General features: G+C 42.6%; 1 protein-coding gene across 12 annotated transcripts in view; it reads left to right on the plus strand.

Annotated features, from left to right (window-relative positions):
• Positions 1-21,561, plus strand: part of LOC132695322 (E3 ubiquitin-protein ligase RNF113A) — a 506,126-nt gene that overhangs the window by 274,654 nt on the left and 209,911 nt on the right. For 10 of the 12 annotated variants that reach the window (XR_013554665.1, XR_013554666.1, XM_081795262.1 and 7 more), the window contains one exon: positions 4,594-4,759. The exons of 1 other annotated variant lie outside the window; for it this stretch is intronic. The gene's annotated coding sequence lies outside the window, so the exon portion shown is untranslated. Of the gene's footprint in view, positions 1-4,593; positions 4,760-5,995; positions 6,080-21,561 lie in introns of those variants that run through there. One more of the 12 variants, XR_013554667.1, reaches the window with a different exon arrangement.

The following is a 21,561-nucleotide window of genomic DNA, read 5'->3' on the forward strand; positions in this document are numbered from 1 at the left end:
TTCCATATCTAGACCCAAATGTGGTCATTGTGTCACTTAGTAATGATTTTGGCTATGAGTATTGCAGGAGGTAATTTCAGCGACTTAAGCAAGTAGGTGTTTCTTCTTCTCAGATATCAAGAAGACAAGATGTAGCTATTTCTGGTGTAGATGTAACTGCTCAGTGATGTCATCAGGGACTTAAACATTTTCCATCTTTTTGCTATGCCCATAATACCAGAGTGCTTGTCTTCATGCTTGTTTCTGGTGGTTACCGGGTGGCCACTGCATGTTTCCTCCTGTACATGACAGGAAGGGAAAGACTGAGCCATCATCACCTGCCCCTTCACATCAGGAGAAGCAAACATACCCCAGAGGCTCCCAGTAGACTTTTATTTCCATCTTATTAGCCAGAGCCATATCACATCGCCATCTTGAACTCCTAAGGAAGCTGGACAAAGGAGTATTTCACTTGGGGCTGACATCTTGCGCCTGAAAACAGAGTTTCGTAAACGAGCAAGAAGAGAAGAATGCATATCAGTCAGGCAATGGGCAAGGGATGCCACGACCATCTACCTAAGATTTATTGTGGAAGGAGAATAAGGGTTAGACAACTGTGCTATTTCATAGAATCACAGAGAAAAGTGGTCCAAGTAATGCCAGTTGTGGGGGTCATGTGGACACCATTGCAGTCTGTTTTTACGTGCTTTTTAAAAATATGAACAAATCGGATATTTTTAGAATTTGTATCAAATCAAGCAAAACCACAAGGACACACTATGGAGAGCTGACTCAGCAAGAACAGGAAACTGAATCCTTAATTTCAGCCTGACTCTTGGCTGGAATTATCCCCTAAATTTCTATAAGGTCATAGTCTAAATTGAGCTGCTTTCTTTTTCTCCTCTCTCTCTCTAGATTTACTAACTTTAAATCTCTCTTTCTGTGGGCTAGGAATAATCATCAAGTCATATTCTTAGAAGAGGAGGACACCTTGCTGATCCAAGAGTCTATCAACTTCTAGTAGATAAAGCAAGATGGCTCACTCATTCAGTGTATTCTGTACATATATCACTTTTTTCTTTCCCAAAGAGGCTCATAGGATTTGATCTGAATATAACATATCCCCAGAAATGCTGAAGAGAGAAGTTGAAGGCGAGCTTATTGCCATGTTTTGCATATATGGATCCAGGGACTCAAAAGCTTTTCCCCGAGTCACACAGCAATAGCCCCCACTGTAAATACTGCTATAACACCCTTTCAGCTTGGCCACACTGTCTTGCTATGAATGGATGTCTCTTAGAAAGCTGAATCATGACCTCAAACGAAGAAAAGGCCATTTGTCAAGTATTCTCTTTTGAAGTAACACATTCCTTGAGTGGTCAATTGGAGGCTGCAAAAGGCCTCGGCTAGAAGATTTGGGGGAAGGTGAGCTTTTCTTGGTAGATTCATGAGGGCTTGATGTCACCATTTTTGTTCCTGCATTTTTTTAAGCAAGAAGGAACTTGTTTGCAATTAGAATTTGTATTCATTTTTGTACCTAGTCAAAGAATAGCTGTGAATCCATATTTAAAACTGTGATGTGTGAGTGCCCTTTTTTATGGTTTCATTTATTCACTCTTTGAACTATTGATGGAGTATCCACTAAGTCTCTGTCGTGGTTCGAGATGGGGCGAATTATGGGACAGACACATGAGGTCGCTGCACCCCTGTAGCTTCCATTCTAGTAAAGGGGAGACACAAACAGCGAATGCAATTATTAGCGCTTTCAAGGAGTTGAACTTGAAAAGTGGCAAGCAGGAAATGACTTGGTTTTTTCTACCATTGTTTCTCGGAACCTGATTCTTGGAGTATTCATCCTTGTCCTGGGGATGAAAATTTGGGCTCGTTGCATAATTTTTCCAGTCATTTGAGATACAAGAAGAATCTCCAAAATATTTGAAGCACACTTCTCTAAGGTAGAACAAGTTAGGTTTGCTAAAGGAACAGAAAACCCAAAGGGCCATTGTGACTTTGCCTCATGGGCAGAGGGGAGAGCGCATGAGAGGAGCAGAGGTGGGAACCCGAGTGGAGGATAACCAGATTAAGGGTCAGGAGTGCAGCTTTTATTCCCAGTAGGAGCAGCAGCACTGGAGGGTTTCGAGCAAGGGAGTGATGTCCTCTGATGTGTAGTTTAAAAGATCACTCTGAGTTTTATGTGGGAATGGACTGTAGGGAAGCAAGAGAGGAAACAGAGAAAGCAGTCGGGGGACGCTCTTGCCCTCGTCCAGGGGAGAGATGAAGGTGATGTGGAGGGTGGTTGAGATGGATCAGGGGTGTGCAAAGCCTTTAGGCTGACCCTTCTCTCTCACAGTCCATAACCTACCACAGTGACAGCCGTGCAGTGGCACATAAGTCCTTGCTGAATTTCACATGAATACCTTTGTGAGTTAAAGCAGTGCTGTTTATATGGTTTAGAGAAAATGTGTCTTTTTGGCTTCCCTGACTTCTTCTCTAATATCTCAAATCCCCATTCTAAATGCAGGTCTTAGAATATAAGCACGTATTGAAGGCATAAAATCAGGCTAAGGTAAACTTTCCCTGACTCAGAATTTTTCTAATTGTCACACCTTGGCATAATTCAGTCTTCAGTCCCTACACACAGGGAAAAGTGTCATTAAATATTGTGAGAATTTGGTTTTCTGACTTAAAAAAAAAAAGGTGTTCTTACTGCCCCTCCTCTCTCTTCCTCTCTCTGCCCCCCTCGTTTTTTCTTTCTTAAGAAAATAAGAGAATGGGAAAGCCGAAGGCTTGATTTAATTTACTTTGGGAGAAAATCTAAGGTGTGGTATCATTACCTGTACGTTTTCCACACGTTTGTCAGGCTTATGTTTACACACGTTTGTCAATAATTATTTTGAGGAGGGGCAAAAGGAAATTCAGTGATAACTTTAGAAAAATAAAATCTCTGATAAAACCATAAACTACTCCAAGAGCCGCCATAAAACTTCAGCACAGTGTATGGTTTCAAAGCAGGATTTGTGAAGCAAAAACCATGATTAAAGTAGGAACAATATGAGCTTTGTGCAGTCCTATTGGCCCCTGGTGTGTAACTTAAAACTCTTGCCTCCTGTCCTGTGCCAAGAGGAGGTTCTGCGAGGTGAGAATGCCCAGGGAGGAGGGCTCTGCACAACCAGGGCGGGGAAGTTCCTCTTGTTCACCAGGGACCTCTATACCCCTTGTGATAAAAACTGAGGTCAGGGTTCAAGGTAATACATTTGCTCCCCACTCCCGCCCCAAACCTGATAGGGCTTCTCAGCAGAAGGCTACTGAGTAGACTTTGGTCCTTTACACTGACTGTTGTAAATTTAAGTTTGGCTAGGTTTTCCCCTTGACTTCCCCTTTTCTCATCAAATAGTACTCCCTCCCACCCCCAGTGTTCTTACTCTCCTCTCTAGTCCAAGCTTTGGGAGCGTTCCTTGCCTCTTCCTCATCTCTCTCTCCTCACCCTCTTCTCTTTTTTTTAAACATTTATTTATTATTGAGAGACAGGGAGAGACAGAGAATGAGCATGGGAGGGGCAGAGAGAGGGGGAGACACAGTATCAGAAGCAGGTTCCAGGCTCTGAGCTGTCAGCACAGAGCCCGACATGGGGCTCGAACTCCTGAGCAGTGAGATCATGACCTGAGGCGAAGTCGGACGCTCATCCAACTGAGCCACCCAGTCGCCCCTCTTCTCTTTCTTTGTACCATGTTCTCCTCCCTTTTCCTTTTGTTCTTCTTGGCTGTCCTACATCCTATGGGCCCTTCCCCGTCTTCTCTGTCTCTTCTCCATCCCCCTGTGGCTGTGAGCAGGTGTTACTAGTTGATGATAATCACAGACATTTGTTTCCTGTATCCTTCAGACTCCATTTTGGGGAGCAAATGGATATGGGAGTTACTCTAAGCATGCAGATGGATTCAAGTCAGGAAAACCTTTTGTTGCTCCTTGAGCATCCTAGGGACAAACTGGATGTGTCCTGCTGAAATGTAAAGAGCCATGGGTCCAGCTCTGAGTGCCTGTGGTGAGCCTGCCACAGCATCTATGGCCTCAGGGTGCCCATTTACAAATTAAGGGGTCAGACCAAATCCCCTCGAACTGCTGCTCCTTGAGCTCCTAAACTAATCCCAGCATCTGTCTCTGGCCTCACTGCATTGGGCTCAGTTTCCTCTGTGACAATAGCTGCCTGTCTTGATATCCAACTCATGGGGCCTGTGTCTGCCCCAGGAGGTGATGAGTTGGCCAGCTCTCCCCTCTGCTGTGAGCCGACTTCCTTCAGGCCAGACAAAAACTACTCCAGGAAACTCACTCAAAAGGGGAGGAAAAAAAATAAACCTGTGTGACTTAAGAGATCTTTTTCTTTTCTACTGGGGCTTTTGCTTCTCCTAAAATGATCAGATTGCTCTGGTGTGGTCTGAGGCCTTGGGTCTCTTATCCCGGTTGGCCTTCTCTGCTTCTTGCGGGCAGCAGGCTCGGCTGGCTGTAGGCCCCTTCTTTACTGCCCTCCCCCAGTGCCGTGGCCTGTGATTTCTCTGAAGATGTTTCTGTTCTTTCCAAGGCAAATGAAACTTCATGGACCATTTCTTCCTTTTTTCCTAGAAGCGAAGACCTGCACAAGAGAGGGGGGTGGGGAACAGAGAAAGTCACTTCTCAGCACCGAAGAGGAAAGTGCTGACCCAGCGCGGGGCAATGGGACTCAGAGCCCAACTCCAGAGCAGATGGCCGCTGCACATTCACATTAATCACGCAGCTTCCTGCATGTCAGGTACAACATGATTTCTAGTGATAAGTGCTCAGTATTCAGTATGAGAAATCTAACAGTCTTACTTCCTCTCTCCCCTCTCTCTCTCCTGTCTCCCTCCCTCTCTCTCTCTCTTTTAAAATAGGAGCAGATATTTTTCATTTCTAGCCCAGATGCTACTATTTCTCTGTTATTTGCACTTACTGAGTTGAAATGCAACAGATGTTTGAAAAGGGCTTAAAACTAAATTTCTCATAAGGGACCAAGACAAATAAATCGCACACCTAACTTTAGAGCCTTGTTTTGCTCAGACTCTTGGCAGATTTTTTTTTCTGGGGTGGAGAGGGGGAAGAAAAATTCTGTTAATAAAATGACAATGAAAAGACTATAATAATAATCATGATTATTTATTGACTGAGCTCTAGGACTTGTAGTCACTTCAAGTAGTTTTCCATCTGTTATTTTATTTGACACTCACAGCTACCCCATGGGGGCAGATATTATTGCCCCCAATTTACTTATGAAGAAATCGAAGCACAAACAGGATAAGGGAATTGACTGAAACTGAAGCTAACCCAGATTTGAAGATAAGAGCTTGGTTAGATCACAGACTCCTAGAATCTTTGAACGCATACACAAAACTTGAGATGAATGCCTTTAGTAAATGAAAATTTCCAGCCTTTATCAACAAGAGGCCCCAGTATGAGTAGCACCACATTATACTGGACTTTACCCCCCTCCCCTGTATTATTTCTAAGAGTTCCCAGGGGGAGCCTTAGATGGATTCACCAATGGCCTTCTTCTCTGCTCCCTTTTAGATGTCTGAAGCCATGTGCTTCACCTCTGTCGCACAGCTGAGGCCTTTGGGGTGAGCACCGTTCCTTGCTGAGACTTTCTAGAAGCCTAGGTCATTATCATCATCCAGTACCCTTTAGACTGCAATGTGCTGGAGCCAGGATATGATCCCTGCAGAATGGAATGGTCCTTTTCCCCATCGGCCCTTCTGTCTTCCAGGTCCCCCCAGGTCCCTTATACTAATTAATAGCTTTTTCTCAGAACCTGAGAATCTCATGTTCTCTGATCATCCCCTCCTTGTCTTGGTCCATCAGTTTATCAATCTGATTCGGGCTCACTGAAGGGACACCACTTTGCTTGCCCTTCAGCTCTTAAATATTAAAAAACTTGAAAAGGAGTGACTAGCTGCCAGAGCAACAGGAAAGCTTAGGCACTCCTAAATGAGTCCTTGCTTGTTCCTGTTAGGTCTTTGCTGGTGATTCTCCAGTACTGGCTCAAGCAGTGGACCTGAGGAGAGATGAAAGCAGAGGGCAGCTCTAACCCAGCCACGGTGAGGGTGACAGGACAAATGGAATGTCATTCCTGCCATCTCGGTTGCCATCTCCTGTGCCTGGAGTCTTTTCTCTCATGTGGCCCAATCTCTCACCTCCTTCAGGTCTTTGCGCCAAAGCCACCTTATCAATGCGGCCTTTCTTAACCACCCTATTTCAAATGGCAACCTCCCCACCCAAGCCTAACGAAGACACTTCTCTGCTTAATTTTTCTCCATAGCATTTTCAGAAATACATGTAGCATAACATTTGTCATCTTAACCACTTCTAAGTGTATAGTTCAGTAGTGTTGAGTATATTCACCTTATTTTGCAGCCAATCTGCCTAACTTTTTCATCTTGCCAAAAGCAAACTATACGCATTAACAACTTCCTTTGCTCCTTCCCCCGGCCTGGCAACCACTATTCTACTTCCTGTCTCTATGAATTTAATGATTCTAAGTATTTCATATATGTGGAATCATGTAATATTTGTCTTTTTATGACTGGTTTATTTCACTTAGCATCATGACCTCAAGGTTCATCCATGTTTTACCATGTGGCAGAATTCCCTTCCTTGGTAAGGCTGAATAATATTCCATTGTATGTGTGTGCCACATTTTGTTTAACCATTCATCTGTCAGTGGACACAGGGGTTTCTTTTACCTTTTGGCTATTGCGAATAGTGCTGGTATGATCATGTTTCCATAACATTTTTCACTTTCTCATATTCTAAATTAAGTACTTGTTTTTTGTCTGGCATCTTCTATTAAAATGTAAGTTCAAAAACTTTTATCTATTTTGATCCCTGCTATGATCCCGGCTCCTAGAATAGTATCTGGGACAAAGTAGTTACAAATATTTGCTGAGTGGATTAGAAGACAGGAGAAGGGAACAAAGCTTAAAAGAAAAAAAAGGGGGAGGCTTTTGAAGAAGTCAGAGCAACCAACTGGTACTCAATGGTCTCTAAATGTAAGAGTTACATTATCTCTTATCTTCAAGTCACCTACAGACCAAGCTCTCTTTCTGTCTTCAATCCATTTTCTAGCAGTGACATTAAAAGCTGAGTACACATGATGAAACTTGGCTGCTGTCCTCATCATGGGACTGACTCCATTCTTTTCTCACAGGGGCTAATGTGGAAGGGTCTTTAGCCACATTTCTCAGGACAGCAGTCCAGTTTTTCTTCGCTGCCCCTAGCCCCTAGTCTGATGCTGCTGTGTTCCTCAACTCCAAATCTATAGGTGAAGTCAAGCTTGAGGGAAAGAGGAAGGGCAGGAGGAAATCAAGGTTCTTCTCCACATTTGTGTCCTGCCGTTTTCTCATCTCCACAGACTTAAATCTTTAATGGTCCAGATCCAAAACAACAAAAAAGCTTCAATAATGAGAATATTTAAATAATAATAATAATAATGGGAGTGTTTTCTTATAATAATCATTGATGAAACTGAAGACCAGCAAGGACTAGAAGTACCTTTCAAATCATCAGGTATCAAATTGCCCTTAGACTAATCTGGATGTAGATGGCTGCAAATTCTTTGAAAATTGGTCACTTAGGGGCTTTTTGACCCAAAGTATATTCTGAGTACAAGCAGTGACAGCAGCATCGTCTGGGAACTTATTAGAAATGGAGGCTCTCTGGCTTCTCCCTGGCCCATTGAATCAGAATCTGCATTTTAACAAGATCCTTCATGGACTCCGATGTACCTTACTGCAGTCTGTTCAGGCTGCTGTGACAGAATACCATAGACTGGGTGACTTATAAACAACAGAAATTTATTTCTCAGTTCTGGAGGCTGGGAGTCTAAGATCAGGGTGCCAGCATTGTTGGGTTAGGGATGCGACTCAGCTTCTTGTTGTGTCTTCATATGGCAGAAAGAGGGCTAGCAAATAGTCTGTCTGCTTCTTATAGGGGCACTAGTTGGATCATGGGAGCTCCACCCTCATAACCTAATCATGCAAATACCATCTCCCAATTTGGAGGCCCCGCCTCTAAATACCACCATATTGAGATTAGGATTTCAACATTTGAATTCTGGGGGGGTACACATTCAGTCCATAGCATATCCTAAAGTTTGAAAAGTATTGACTTAGGGTGTCCACTCATTTAAATAACACATCATTCCCAACTTTAGGCATATTTTTCCTTATTGTAATTTCAGAGACTAAACATTGGTCTTATTCCATATAAATAATTTCTGAATCTGACTACAATAGATATTTTGCTTTTTTCTCCGGAAAGCCAGTTTATTCTAAAAGATCTACTAATTTTTAGACCGTGGAAGTAACTTTTTGAAATCACAGTATCAGAACCCAGAGTCTGTGCAGTTTAAGATTCAGTGGTAAATTGCAGAAAAGAACTTAAAATAGCAAAAACAGAAAGTGCTTCAGGTATTAGTATCCTTGTTCTATTTTCTCAGAATATTCAGGTCCCTGTTGGGCATCATATGTCTAGAGAACGTGGAGTTTTAAGTGAGTTAATGTCACCTGACATGTCTGTTCCCTTTCCCCTCAGCTAAATTCCAACAGTACTTATACCCAAATTCTCTCACTTGTGTTACCCTGTCCCTGTTACCACTGCTCCTCATGAGGACAGCTTGGAGTTCAGCGGTCTCTTGGTGGTGCCATTTCTGGTTATTCCCACTTTCTCCTTTCTGTCTTCATTATCATATGAGCTTAGAGATCAAACACACACACACAAATGATACCAGCAAAAGTTTCTCTCTATGAAGCTCCGATGCTGAAGCTAAGTCACCATTGTTAGCTTCGTGATTTCACTGTCCATTGCTGGAGTAATTTCTGTGCTGTGAAATGTCCATAGGGTCTAACTGAGATGTAAGTGGCTTGGGGTTAATAGAAGAAATGTCTCATATTAGGCTACTAGCCTGGATGAAAACATGACTGCCTCTGTCTTCAAGAAGAAAAAAATCCATCTTGAGACATATTCTTTGTTCTTTAGGCAATACGGTAGGGCAGGAGCCCCAGTGAATCAGACTTGGAGTTTAACGATCACAGCAGTTTAATGTCCTCATTTGGCATAAGGGGAAATTGAGGGTTAGAAGATTTCATTGATCCACCCACGGTTAGTATGGCTTGTGGGTGTCAGCTGAGAGGAAGCCTCAGTGGTATGCCTTACTGCATTAAAGGAACCAATGGGAATGTGCTGACTGGCAGCCTGCAACTGGCTGCTCTTTATTTAAAAAGACAAGCAGGTATGCAGCAAGGGCCTCTCACTTAACCTGCTAGTCGTCACCTCCTGCTGTGGGAAGCATCCACATACCAGGAACATGAGGGCATTTTGAATAAGCAAGTGGCATTGGAAGTTTCTATCTCCGGTAGTGTGGTAGTGTAACAATGGGCTGAAATTGGCCTTGAAATACCCCAGGATGTATCTGTGACCTCTCCCAGGAAGTGCCTCTAGAGCACTTTGCTTTCTTCGGAGCCACTCTTCCCTTTTTCTGTGGCCTTGAAGTCAGGGCATAGAAAAACCAGGCAGGATGCCTCAATTTGGGCCAAATGACCTGTGTAATAGCAGTAGTTACAATTGATTCCAGAGGACACACACTCTTTGCTTCTTTCATTTCTATGTTATGAGGCAAATAGAAAGAAGAATGAATATTTGGGGCAGGGAGTGAAAAAATCAGCAATTGCTTCTCTGGACAGGCACCAGCATAGATGGATGAGCCCTTAACCCAGGGCAGATTAACATGTAATAGAACCAAGATCAGATATCATGATTCTAAGAGCGTCATTAGATCAAAGGATGTACCTTTGGGGGTTCTTAGCATTAATCACAGGTGAGTATGAGGGCCTTGCCATGTTGTGAGTACTTCTCATGAATACAGACTCACAAGCCTTACCCTGCAAAATGTGGAAGGGGCTGAATCATAAAATAGTCATAGTCACTGCTGCTTCCGGACAGCTGTTCTCTGTTGGAGAAGCTGGGCTTAAAGGCAGGAGAGAGAATGTGTGATGGTTGCATTTGGTTTTGATTTAAATGATACGGTTCATGCTTTAGCACTGATTTCAGTTCAGGTTGTATTTGAAAGAAGAAGGGATACTTTGATTCTAAACGTGATCAGGTAAATGGCCCATCAAGTTCCACGTTGGGGAATTTTAGGTCAAAGACTGTGGCCGGGGTTGGTGTCTGGTGTACACAGGTGAGCGACGAGCACATCGCTGGACCCGCGTGCATCGTGTTCTGCTGCCTCAGCTGAGCCTGGGCCTGGTGGTGGCAGGATGGAGGGGTTGGGGTCACCGACGTGGTGTGGTGCCAGGGCTGGTAATCGGCAGCTGTGCCTCCACACTGGAGGAAGCCAGGTCTGCCAGGGGAGGAGCTCAGAGCTCAGAAAAGACACTGAATACGTCTCAAGTTCTTCCAAAATGAAGAAAGCGCAGCTCCCACATTGTTCTACAAGAGGGTTGCCCAAAAATCCTTTGATAAAGGTAGTTGTGGGTCATTTAATCATGAGGCGGATGGAATTTTGTCTCATTTCCCCATGTAGCAGACATTTCCTCTTCCTGTTTGGATTATGGCTACTCTTCCACTCCAGAGGTTTGGTCACTACCCCGGGTATCTATGTTTTTCAGCTTAGACCTTAAAAAAAAAATGGCCCCATATGATTTTCATTCAATTACATGAGAACATTTAAAAATATTTGTGTTTTCAAAAGTATGAAAAGCCAGATGAGCCTTTTATAGGCCTTTAGAAATATATATAAGCTCTTAGACATGAGAAAGTTATTTGCTAAAGGTGTATGAGGGGGAACTGCAGGAGACTTCAGTTTGCCTCACAACTTTGAACCCCAAATTTTAAAAGCATCTTTAGGTACCTCTCCTTCCCATTTGATTTCATTGCATCCTTCAGTTAGAGTAGACATAAAGCAGGCACCCAGGTGGCTCAGTCAGTTGAGTGTCTGACTCTTGATTCCAGCCCAAGTCATGATCTCATGGTTTGTGAGATCGAGTCCCGCGTCGGGCTCTGTGCTGAGAGTACAGAGTCTGCTTGGGATTCTCTCTCTCCCTCTCTCTGCCCTCCCCTGCTTATACTCTTTCTGTCTGTCTCTCTCTCTCTCTCAAAATAAAAATAAATAAACATTTAAAAAAATAGAGTAGACATAGACCTTTCCCCCTGACACTTGCCATTTGCCACATATAGCATTATAGTTCCCTCACCAAATACAACACAAAACGTTTCTCTGTTCATAGATTTTTCACCCAAGCAAGAGCCAGGACTGTACTCTTTTATTCTAGATGTTTTATTTATTTACTTTTTCAAGTTCTTTTGGCCACCCCCAAAGGTGCCATTGGCCACCAGCCACAAGTCTGCAAATTGCGACTCTTCATCAAGCTCAGTTTTTTTTCTCTTAGGCAAACTCCTGAGCCTCAGGTCAGCCAAATAATACTTAGTTAACATCTTTAAGTGGAAAGTAGAAATTTCCTATATCATACCAATGACCACCAGCTTTGTTCTCTATATTTGTTGAACAACCTCTTTTTAATGGCTCTGGATGATTGAGAGACTCTAATTTTAAGTAGGTCTGTGGTGATGTGTATTATAGCACATTTCAAATGATGCCAGACCAGAGGACAATAGTTTTGTGAAAGAAGTCATGGCACCTTTGAATTAGGATAGAGTTGCCAGATTTAGCAAATAAAAACACAGGACACCTCATTAAATTTGAATTCTAGACAAACAACTAATAATTTTTTAGTGTATCTCATCTGATATTTGGGATATAGTTATACTAAAATATCATTTGTTGTTTGTCTGAACTTCAAATTTAACTGGACATTCTGTATTTTATCTGGCAACCCTACTTTAGGACACAGGAATGACGTTATTTTATGTGGCCACTGGAGTTAGAGTATGGTCTAGCACTAAGACTTCAGTGCCGGGAGGTCATGTCAAGAGAATAATCAAGTCAGGTTACCTTACTACAGAGGGAAAATCTAATCCATTGCTCTATATCAGGATCTAAGAGATCAGGCTCTGCAACAAATAGAATGTGAGGTTAGAAAACCACATCTAAATCAGGTGACCAAACTTGACAGTTGTCGGTGTGGGGATGTTCTGTATTACCCGTACGTGTCTTGCTTCCTTTATTCTCCCTAAACTGCCCATAAAGATGGATGTGATTTGCCATCTAGTGATGCTATAGGAAGTTGAGCATTAATGAAGAAAAGATGGCTCTCTGTCCTGGCTCAGGACTCTCTGGGTGCTTAATGCTAACCAGCTTCTCTCCTGGTTAGTATTAAGATGGTCTCGCAGGCTCTTTTATATAGCTGATGCTTGATGCACAGAACAGGCTTGTAAAACCCATCAAGGAAATAGACATGGACCCACAGATCAACCACCACAGGGTCCTGACTCCTTGCTTCCTATCACTGTGGTGCTGGGAGAGGATGGACACTATCACAGAGGGAGGAACACTGGGCAGAGCTCAGGAGACCAGGGCACATGAGGACTTGGCTTCCCAGTCTGTTTCTCAGTTTGCTTGCCTTCCAATTAGGGTAATAATAATCCTCATCCTTCCTATGTAAAGGGGAGGGCGTTAATCACCAGAATGGCTAATAAACATGTGTGTTTTCTGAAATGGATGGAATACCAGATAAACACAGGACAATTATATTTTCCTTTGCTTGTTTCTGCTGCCCTCTTCTCACTGGTGGGATGGCCACATGACCCAGTTTGTTCAGGACAATCCAGATTGTGCCTGTTGTCCCAGCATAATTATTAACAGTACCCTTTCGCTCTCAAACATGGAAGATGCATTCTGATGTCACTTGACTTATGGGAAACCTGTTTGTGAATACCAACCTAGGCTATATTTGACAACAGTAGCAATATTTGAAATTAGGAATTGATCATTTTGATTTGTCGGAGACTACACTATTGCAAAGTGGCCATTGAAGTTCCCAGTCTTCTAATCTGAAGGCTAGGATTCTGTTTCTACATCCTGTCCCACTTTAACCTACAAAGCTGATAATGAGGTTCCAGGTTGAGAATGAGGTGAGAAGATCCTTTTCTCTCCTTCCCATAATCTCAAAGGAGAGGATTTCTCAAATTTTGGGTAGGATAAGTCTGTGTTGGGGCTGTCCCATGCACTGAAGGATATTTCACAGCATTCCTGGCCTCTACCGGGGTAACAGTAGACACCAGTAGCACCCCTGCCACCTTCAGTTGTGACAAAAATGTCTCCAGACACTGCTAAACATCCATGGGAGCAAAATCATGCCCATTTGAAAGTCACTATTATTATTTATTTATTTTTTTAAAGTTTGTTTTTGAGAGCAAGAGAGAAAGAGAGAGAGAGAGAGAGAGAGAATCCCAAGCAGACTCCGCACTGTCAGTGTGGATCCCCACATGGGGCTCCAACCCACGAACTGTGAGATCGTGACCTGAGCCGAAACCAAAACTTGGACACTTACCCGACTGAGCCACCCAGGTGCCCCTGAAAGTCACTACTCTTTTTTTTTTTTTTTTTTGAAGTTTAGTTATTTATTTTGAAAGCGAGAGACCAGGGGAGGGAGAGAGGGAGAGAGAATCCCAAGCATGCTCTGCAGGGTCAACAGAGCACCCAGTGCAGGGCTCGATCTCATGAACAGTGAGATCATGCCCCGAGCTGAAATCTAGAGTCAGACACTTAACTGACTGAGCCACCCAGATGCCCCCGAAAGTCACTATTCTTGAAGAAAGAACTTAACTGACTGAGCCACCCAGATGCCCCCGAAAGTCACTATTCTTGAAGAAAGGGATTAAGATTTCTAAGGGAAAAGTTTTATTTTGTCTGGTTTGTAGTGGTCATAATTGGACTTGGGGAAGTTGTCAATTACATAGTTACAGCTCCAAACCATTGACTCAATAACAACAGCCACAATTGCCACTAATATTTTTAAAGCCCCTTGTATTTACCAAGAACATTCTGTGCTTTCAACCAAGGTTGCCTGGGTAAACCTTGGGAGGAAGGCTATTTGCTGTTGCCATGTGAGTCACACCTCATGTGTGCTAGGCAACATCCTCAGGATTTGGAGAGTAGAATGGATGTTCACAAGTGGGGCAGCTTGCCATTGTCTAATAGCTGGTCATGTCCCTGGCAGTGATGTCTTATAGCACCATGCTCAAGGGGTCTCGGCTGAGTCTTTATGAAGGCAAGAAAGGATTAATTGGTAATGAGAGAGCACTCATCTTACAATGAGAACACTACACAGTTTGAGAACCCTCCTTATAGATAAAGTTAAGAAACTGATGCTGCTTCTTTTTAAAAAAATTTTTTTTCATGTTTATTTATTTCTGAGACAGAGAGAGACAGAGCAGGAGTGGGGGAAGAGCAGAGAGAGAGGGAGACACAGAATCCAAAGCAGACTCCAGGCTCTGAGCTGTCAGCAGAGAGCCCGATGCAGGGCTCGAACTCACAAACCGTGAAATCATGACCTGAGCCATGGGCGAAGTCGGTCGCTCAACCAACTGAGCCACCGAGGCACCCCACTGATGCTGCTTCTTAATGGAATAGTTCACACACTATCTAGAACCTTCTCTGTGTCTTACATTTTCTGGAAAAGATGTCTGCTTCCTGCCTCCAAGCAATATTAATATTAACTCTTGAGTCTGAATATTTTATCACTCTCTTACAGAAAGTACAGGCTTTATGTCTGGGTTCTTTATCAACCAATACTAGCATACTCAGCAAATACTGTGCGGGGTACAATACCTGAGCTTCTCTGAGTATGTTGCATCCTCTTCTGTGTAAGATCAATGGCCGCCATTTTAAAATACGTCTGTTGAGGAAAAAAACAACAACAACTCCCCTCCTGGAGGGGAATGTGATGCCTGCTGTAGAGTAGCATGGCCATTGTGATTATGCCTGCGTAAATGTTAAAGCATGCCCCTGAGACTCAGGAGCAGGCAGGGGAGGTACCTCTATATCCCTTTATGCCTAATAATGTGTGGTGGGACAGATATCAAGCTTCTTTATGGTCCTTCTATTCTTGCTGGTCCACTTCAATTGTAGGTTAGAGTGGAAGAATATACGCAAGGGGAAGCAAGTTTTCAGGGGGCATGGTTGTTGACAGGGAATAATTAACACAGACATTAATCAATAGCAGTAAGAACAATAGTGAATCATAGTGTTTTGGAGGGGATTTCGTTTGGGAGAAAACAAGGACTTTGGCATGTCAGTGAGTGAGAGATGCCACAGCACTTCAAGAAGTGCACTGTGGCATTAGAGAACTTGAGAATGGAAGACCCATCGTCTTGCTTAGTTGAGCTGGATGCTTGGTTGTCAGTTCTGAAGAGTCTTTAAGGTAGGAAATTTTAACAGCTTTATTTTTTTTGAAAGCTATAGTTAGCATCCTCAAATACTAAAATAATTGGTACTCAATAATAAAGGCTGCAAGTACATGTGGGAGAGAGCGGTTTTCCTGGAGTGACAGATGCAGTCATGTTCCAGGGAGAAGGTGAGGGGGATGTGGACATTCACTCCATGATCCTACACAGCCCCAACTGCCGTGCTGCTGTGGAGGGGACATTGGAATGTGAAACAAGTACCATGAGGCCCTCCAGCCAAACTCTTCCAACTGAATAAATGAGCTAATTCTACCATATCAGCCAGTAGATGTCTCTCTCTGTTATATCCCTTCTGATCATTACCTTGGCCATCAGACAGTTCTGCTACATTACTCGACTGTACTGCCGAGAGAGAATTGACAATATTAAAACGACTCCATTGCTTTTATGAACTGGCTCTAGGAGACTAGAGTCCATTTCCATTACTGAGATGTGTTGTGTGCCTAACCAAATGCTTTTGGAAGCAGATAATTAGGCATTGCAGGCTGTGATTGTTTAAAGAAGATATACAATGAGGTTTCAGATTTCAGATATGGTGCTGTGCAATGTCTTATTGCATGAAGATTATGCTCACTTTCAAAAGTGCCCCTGGGGTTATTTTAGTTGGGAGTTTGGAAAAGGGCAGGGCTTCCTTTCTGGAGCACACCGTACAGTAGAGGCAATGGCCACATTTTAAATTCAAAAAATCCTTGAGAGGCAACCGGTGAGTAGTGCTGAATAATTCCAGCCACACACATACCATGCCCTGAGGATGGGCAGGAGGTGGAAATCACACCCAAGAAATTAGGGTGTTGCTTTTGAAACTTTAACTTCTTGTTCTTAAAATGCCAGTGCCAACATATATTGTTTATATGTGCTGATACAAAGCATATTTGAAATCTGAAAGCATTTAAGAGTTAAATAATACACGGCCAATATCTGGAATAAATTACAGAAAATGCTAGCGTAAAGGGAACACATTTACTACACCTTTTAAGGCCCCAAAGAGAGCCCTAAAGAGAAAAGATTCTTTTCAGATGAAATATATAGATGGCCTGGTGATGATAAAGGGGAAATATATAAGGAGACCTTTTCCAGACCTTCCCAAGTGGTCAGAAGTAAAGGTAGGACGATTATTGACTCAGGTGTACCTACACCTGAGTGAGATCATGGGTAGTGCCCACTGAGACCCCATCAAACTTCCAGAAGGTTCTAACTCTCGGATGGCCTTATTATGAAGCGGCCATCTGTAAGCTAAAAGTGTATTGCAATAGGAAGGCTGTTTCTGACAGTTTTCAGGACGTGATTGTTAGTTCTCGATGAGCTAACAATCAGCTAGAACTTTGATATTCAAAGTGTGGACTGTGGACCAGCAGCAGGAGCAGCCGCAATACCTAGCATTTGTCAGAAATACAGACTCTCAGGTTTTACCCCATACCTACTGAGTCAGAGTCTACATTTTAACAAGATCCTCAGGTGATTTGTTTGCACGTTAAAATTTGCAACTGTTGGGCTTTCCCACAAATATTTCAAGGACAGAAATCATGTCATTCAGCCATTCTTTTATTTGTTTATTTAGAGTATTTAGTGAGGGAATACTCTGTGTGAGGCATGAGGCAAAGCCCTGGACAGACAGTGCTGAATAAAGAAAGACTGGATTCCTGCCATCATAGTTTTTTTTGTTTTGTTTTGTTTTAAAAATAGACATGGTTCTTATAGACCATCACTGTTTGAAGGGCTTCATGCACATTGACTCATTTAATCCTCTAATAACTCTTTGAGACAGGTCCTATTGTTTTTTACATTTTAGAGATAAGGAAACGGATGCACAGAGAGGTTAAGCAACCCTTTCAGGGCCACACAGGTTGTATATGGTAGGGCCAGAATTAGAATCCACAGAATCTGGCTTCAGAGTCTAGGCACTTAACTACTATGCTATGTTACCAATAAAAAAAACCCCAACTAGTAACAACCTATAATTTTTGTTTAAGGAAATAAACAGAATGCTGTGATAGTTAAAAATGAGGAGTAACCTTAGCTAGGCTGGTCAGGGAAGGTGTTTGGGAGATGATATTTAAACTGAGAGGGGTGCCTTAGTGGCTCAGTTGGTTAGGTGTCCTACTCTTGGTTTCAGCTTGGGTTGTGATCTCACAGTTTGTGGGTTGGAGACCTGTGTCGGACTCTGTGCTGACAGTGTGGAGCCTGCTTGGGATTCTCTCTCCTCTCTCTGCTCCTCGCTGGTTCTCTCTCTCAAAGTGAATAAACTTAAAAAAATTTTTTTTAAATTGTTTTGTTTATTTATTTTTTTGTTTATTTTTATTTTGTTTATTTGTTTATTTCAGAGAGAGACAGAGCATGAGTGGTGGAGGGGCAGAGAGAGAGGGAGACACAGAATCTGAAGCAGGCTCCAGGCTCTGAGCTGTCAGCACAGAGCCTGATGTGGGGCTTGAACTCACAAACCGTGAGATCATGACCTGAGCCGAAGTCGGTCCCTCAACCAACTGAGCCACCCAGGCAACCCCCAAAAATTTTTTCACTGAGACCTGGAGGAGGGGAAGGACCCATTCATGGGAAGGAGGAGCACATTCTAAGCAGAAGGAATAGCAAGTGCAGAGGACAAAGGACCAGAAGTTGAAAGAATGGATCCCTTTTGAGAACTGCCTGAGACTGTGTAGATGATGGGGGAAGGGATTAAAGGGGAGGCTGGGGAGGTTGGAAGGGCAGATTCCACAGGGAGATAAGCAGGGGAGCTGCTGCAGAGCCTAGAAGGACAGAGGCAGAGGTGGGATATAAATTATTTTAGGTGTCCTGGGAATCCAGTAAGGGTTTCACCAGGAGAGTAAGGTGGCCTGAATGCTGATTTGAGTGCTGAGAAGAGACTGCAAAGCAGCAGAAGCCATCCAGAGTCAGTCTGAGCGGACTAGTTGAGAGATGGCTGTGGCAGTGGGTGTGGAGAGGAGGGCACAGACGGGAAGTGTAGCAGAATAAGCCACCCCAAATATGCCTCTTTGGCATAAAGATTATTTTCAGCTGATTATTTTTGAGAAACAGCAGACACGAGAGAAGCTCTGAAAATGGAGTAGAAGTTATCTTCTATAGAGGAAATTTACATTTGTAAAGGAAATCGCTATTTATAAGGGTGTCTTTCTGTCTGTACTAGGAAGAGAAGGAAGACTAGATCACAAGAAAGTCTTAACAGTGGAGAAGATACCCACTAAAATCTGCATAACAATTATACCATTGTTTACTGTGATTTTTTTGGTAGCCTCCTGTGTAATTGACCACCCCACCCCATTTTCATTTTGTCTTTAGCTGAAGATGGTATTTAAGGTGGTGGCTTGGGCCACCACTCTCAGGAGTTCATTTGTTTTTCTTGGATATCTCCCATGTATACATGAGGTGTACATGTTAACAAACTTGTTTGTTTGTGTCTTATTAATTTTTTTTTGTTTTTTACCACAAGGGGTCTTAACCAAGAACTCAGAAAGGTACAGGGAAAATTATTTTTCCTCCTCTATAGATTCAAGATTTGATCTGGAGACAAGACCAACAGGGATGATTCCTTGGACATGTATGTGTGTGTACTGTTAAAAGGTAAACTGAGACATATTAAAACTTTAAGAGTTTATTTGAGCAGAAATCTATTTGAATTAGTTGCACCAAACTGGAAGTGTTTAGAAATGTTCTACTGGCAGGAGCTCAGGCAGACACTTTTATAGAGAAAAGGTGGAAGTGGAGTGAGGAAGTTATTAATTGGCTAAACTTAAAGCCTAGTTGGCTGTTTGTGATTGATTGTCCTTAGGTTTTGATTTTGTAACCTTGAAGCATTTATAGGTATAGATATTGGTTTGCTTACATAGGCTGCCCGACGTTGGAACCACATCAGTCTAAGGGCCTCCTTATTAAATTAATTTAAAAATACACATGTGGATATGTATTTCAGTGTGTATCCATTAGTGTGTTTCTCTGAGGGACAGTGTTATTAAAATAGAAGAATTGGATTATACCAGGGTTTCTAATTGAAGCCCATTGGGTACATGCTACTTAGTGGGCTCTGCTATTTAGTGTGGTGAGAAAAATGCAACGAATAGGTTTGGGTGGGTGGGAATCACGTACTCTTCTTAAGATATATTCAGTTTGAGGTACTGATGGGGCTTCCAAGTCGAGATGTCAGGGAGACATCTTTGTCTTTCCAGCATTTAATTGTGGATCTTCAACAAAGCCAGTACTTAATATTTGTTGAATGAATTTTGGGGAAGTAGACTTCCTGGTATGAAAAGGTATTTAGCTCCATAGGCGTTTACTGTTGCCTGAAAGCTGCACTAGTGAGATCATAACTTTGCTTTTTATGGTTAAGAATGACATAAAAATATAAACAACCATAGCAACAAACAATCCACAAATTATGGAGAGGTGACATTAATTACATTTACACTAAGGTATACGTGACAAACACTAGCACCTTCTTGAAAGCAGATGGGTAGAGTTCTGACACTGGAGGGGAAGAGGATGCTAAGGTATAGGTGCCTGGCAAGCATGTTTTATTTAACAGAGTGTCTTTAATGACTAGCACAAGTGCTCCAGTGCTATTTTGAACAAGACATCTAAGATGGATTTTGCCTAAGGTCAATGCTGTTCGATTAAAGTAAATTTTGCGACTATAGATTCTTGAGAGAATTTGAACATTGTTTAAAAATCATTCACCTCCTATAACCTTATCATACACACTCCATACTTTGTTTCTGCTTAACTTTATCTATTCAATGACTTTATCTATACCAAGGACACAGAATTAAACTACACTGGGATGTGCAGAAAAATTCCAGTTTCCATATTTTTAGGCTGGTTCTAAACTTAGTCCAGTAGGGTAAATTTTTTCTTTAAGTCATTATTCAGATTCCTCCCTCCACTCTTGTCGTCTTTCAAGATGGCGTCAGAGAAAAGGAGAAAGATCTTCATAGGTTTAGGAAGAAGGTAGTCTCCTTGCGTGAATGCTGACTGATGGCCACAGAGATCTGGTTTGCTGGCTACTTTCTCTGGGCATCCTGCATCTGATGAATTTGTGGTGCATTTCATAGTTGGATATGGTCCAGGGGCTTCTCCCTGTTGCCTGGCCTCCTCTTGACTCTTCCTATTTCTGTAGGTCACTTTGAGTCACTGTCAAGTGCCCCAAAGTGTTCCCAGATCAGGCCATCCACCACACAGCCTGTGGGCTCACTTTGCCTCCTGCAAGGGCTCCATGGCTGTCTATTCAGTGTCTGATACACATAGGAGTGCCTATCTCGATGCTCTTTCTTCTGCAGACCTCCCTGGGAAAAGAGAGTTTTTCCTTACCATCTTCTCCTTTTCTCCAAAGTGTTCCCTTTCACTTTCAGTGAAATTAAAATGAAAAACATGTATGAGGCAGAAGGAAACATATATTGGAAAATATTCTGAAAATATATAGTTATGCACATTTGGAGTCTGTGAGTGCCAAAGAGAGGCCCGAGATAGTATTAATAAGGCCACAAAAAGTCTCAAGATATTCTTGATGACAGAATGCATCCATTCAGAAGAAAATTGGGGGCGCCTGGGTGGCTCAGTCGGTTATGCATGTGACTCTTCTTGATTTTAGCTCATGTCGTGATCTCATGGTTCGTGAGATCAAGCCCCACATTGGGCTCTATGCTGACAGCCTGGAGCCTGCTTGGGATTCTCGCTCTCACCCTCTCTCTTTGCTTCTCCCCACTCCTGGTGTTCAGCCTCTCTCAAAATAAATAAACTTTTTAAAAAAGTAAGAAAACTGGCCCTTGGAACAAGAGTATCACACCTCTTTGTTCTTTTGTTGCCATATTGTCTTCATTGGCAAATAAAAGTCTTACTTCTCCAGTATCATAGAGCGGAGTGTCTAAGAAAATGAAATTGATTCAATTGAGTGAGTCCTTAACAGAACCTACTGTGTGCTCAGCACTCTTCTTAGTACCGTGGAGGAGAAGAAAGATGAAAGGCACCTTTACCATTCACAAATAAACTGCAGACTTCTTGGAGAGATATGCATGATCCATGCTTATGAAGCAGTTGACTAATGAGACCAGGTGGGGTAGGGTTGTTAGGATAAATGTGTGGCATAGACCTTGGATGCCAGAAGAAATGAAGAGTGAGAGATCATCTGGACTTGGAGATCTCTAGATAGAATGG

This window comes from Panthera onca, chromosome A3, assembly GCF_046562875.1.
Source record: "Panthera onca isolate mPanOnc1 chromosome A3, mPanOnc1 haplotype 2, whole genome shotgun sequence".
Lineage (NCBI taxonomy): Eukaryota > Metazoa > Chordata > Mammalia > Carnivora > Felidae > Panthera > Panthera onca.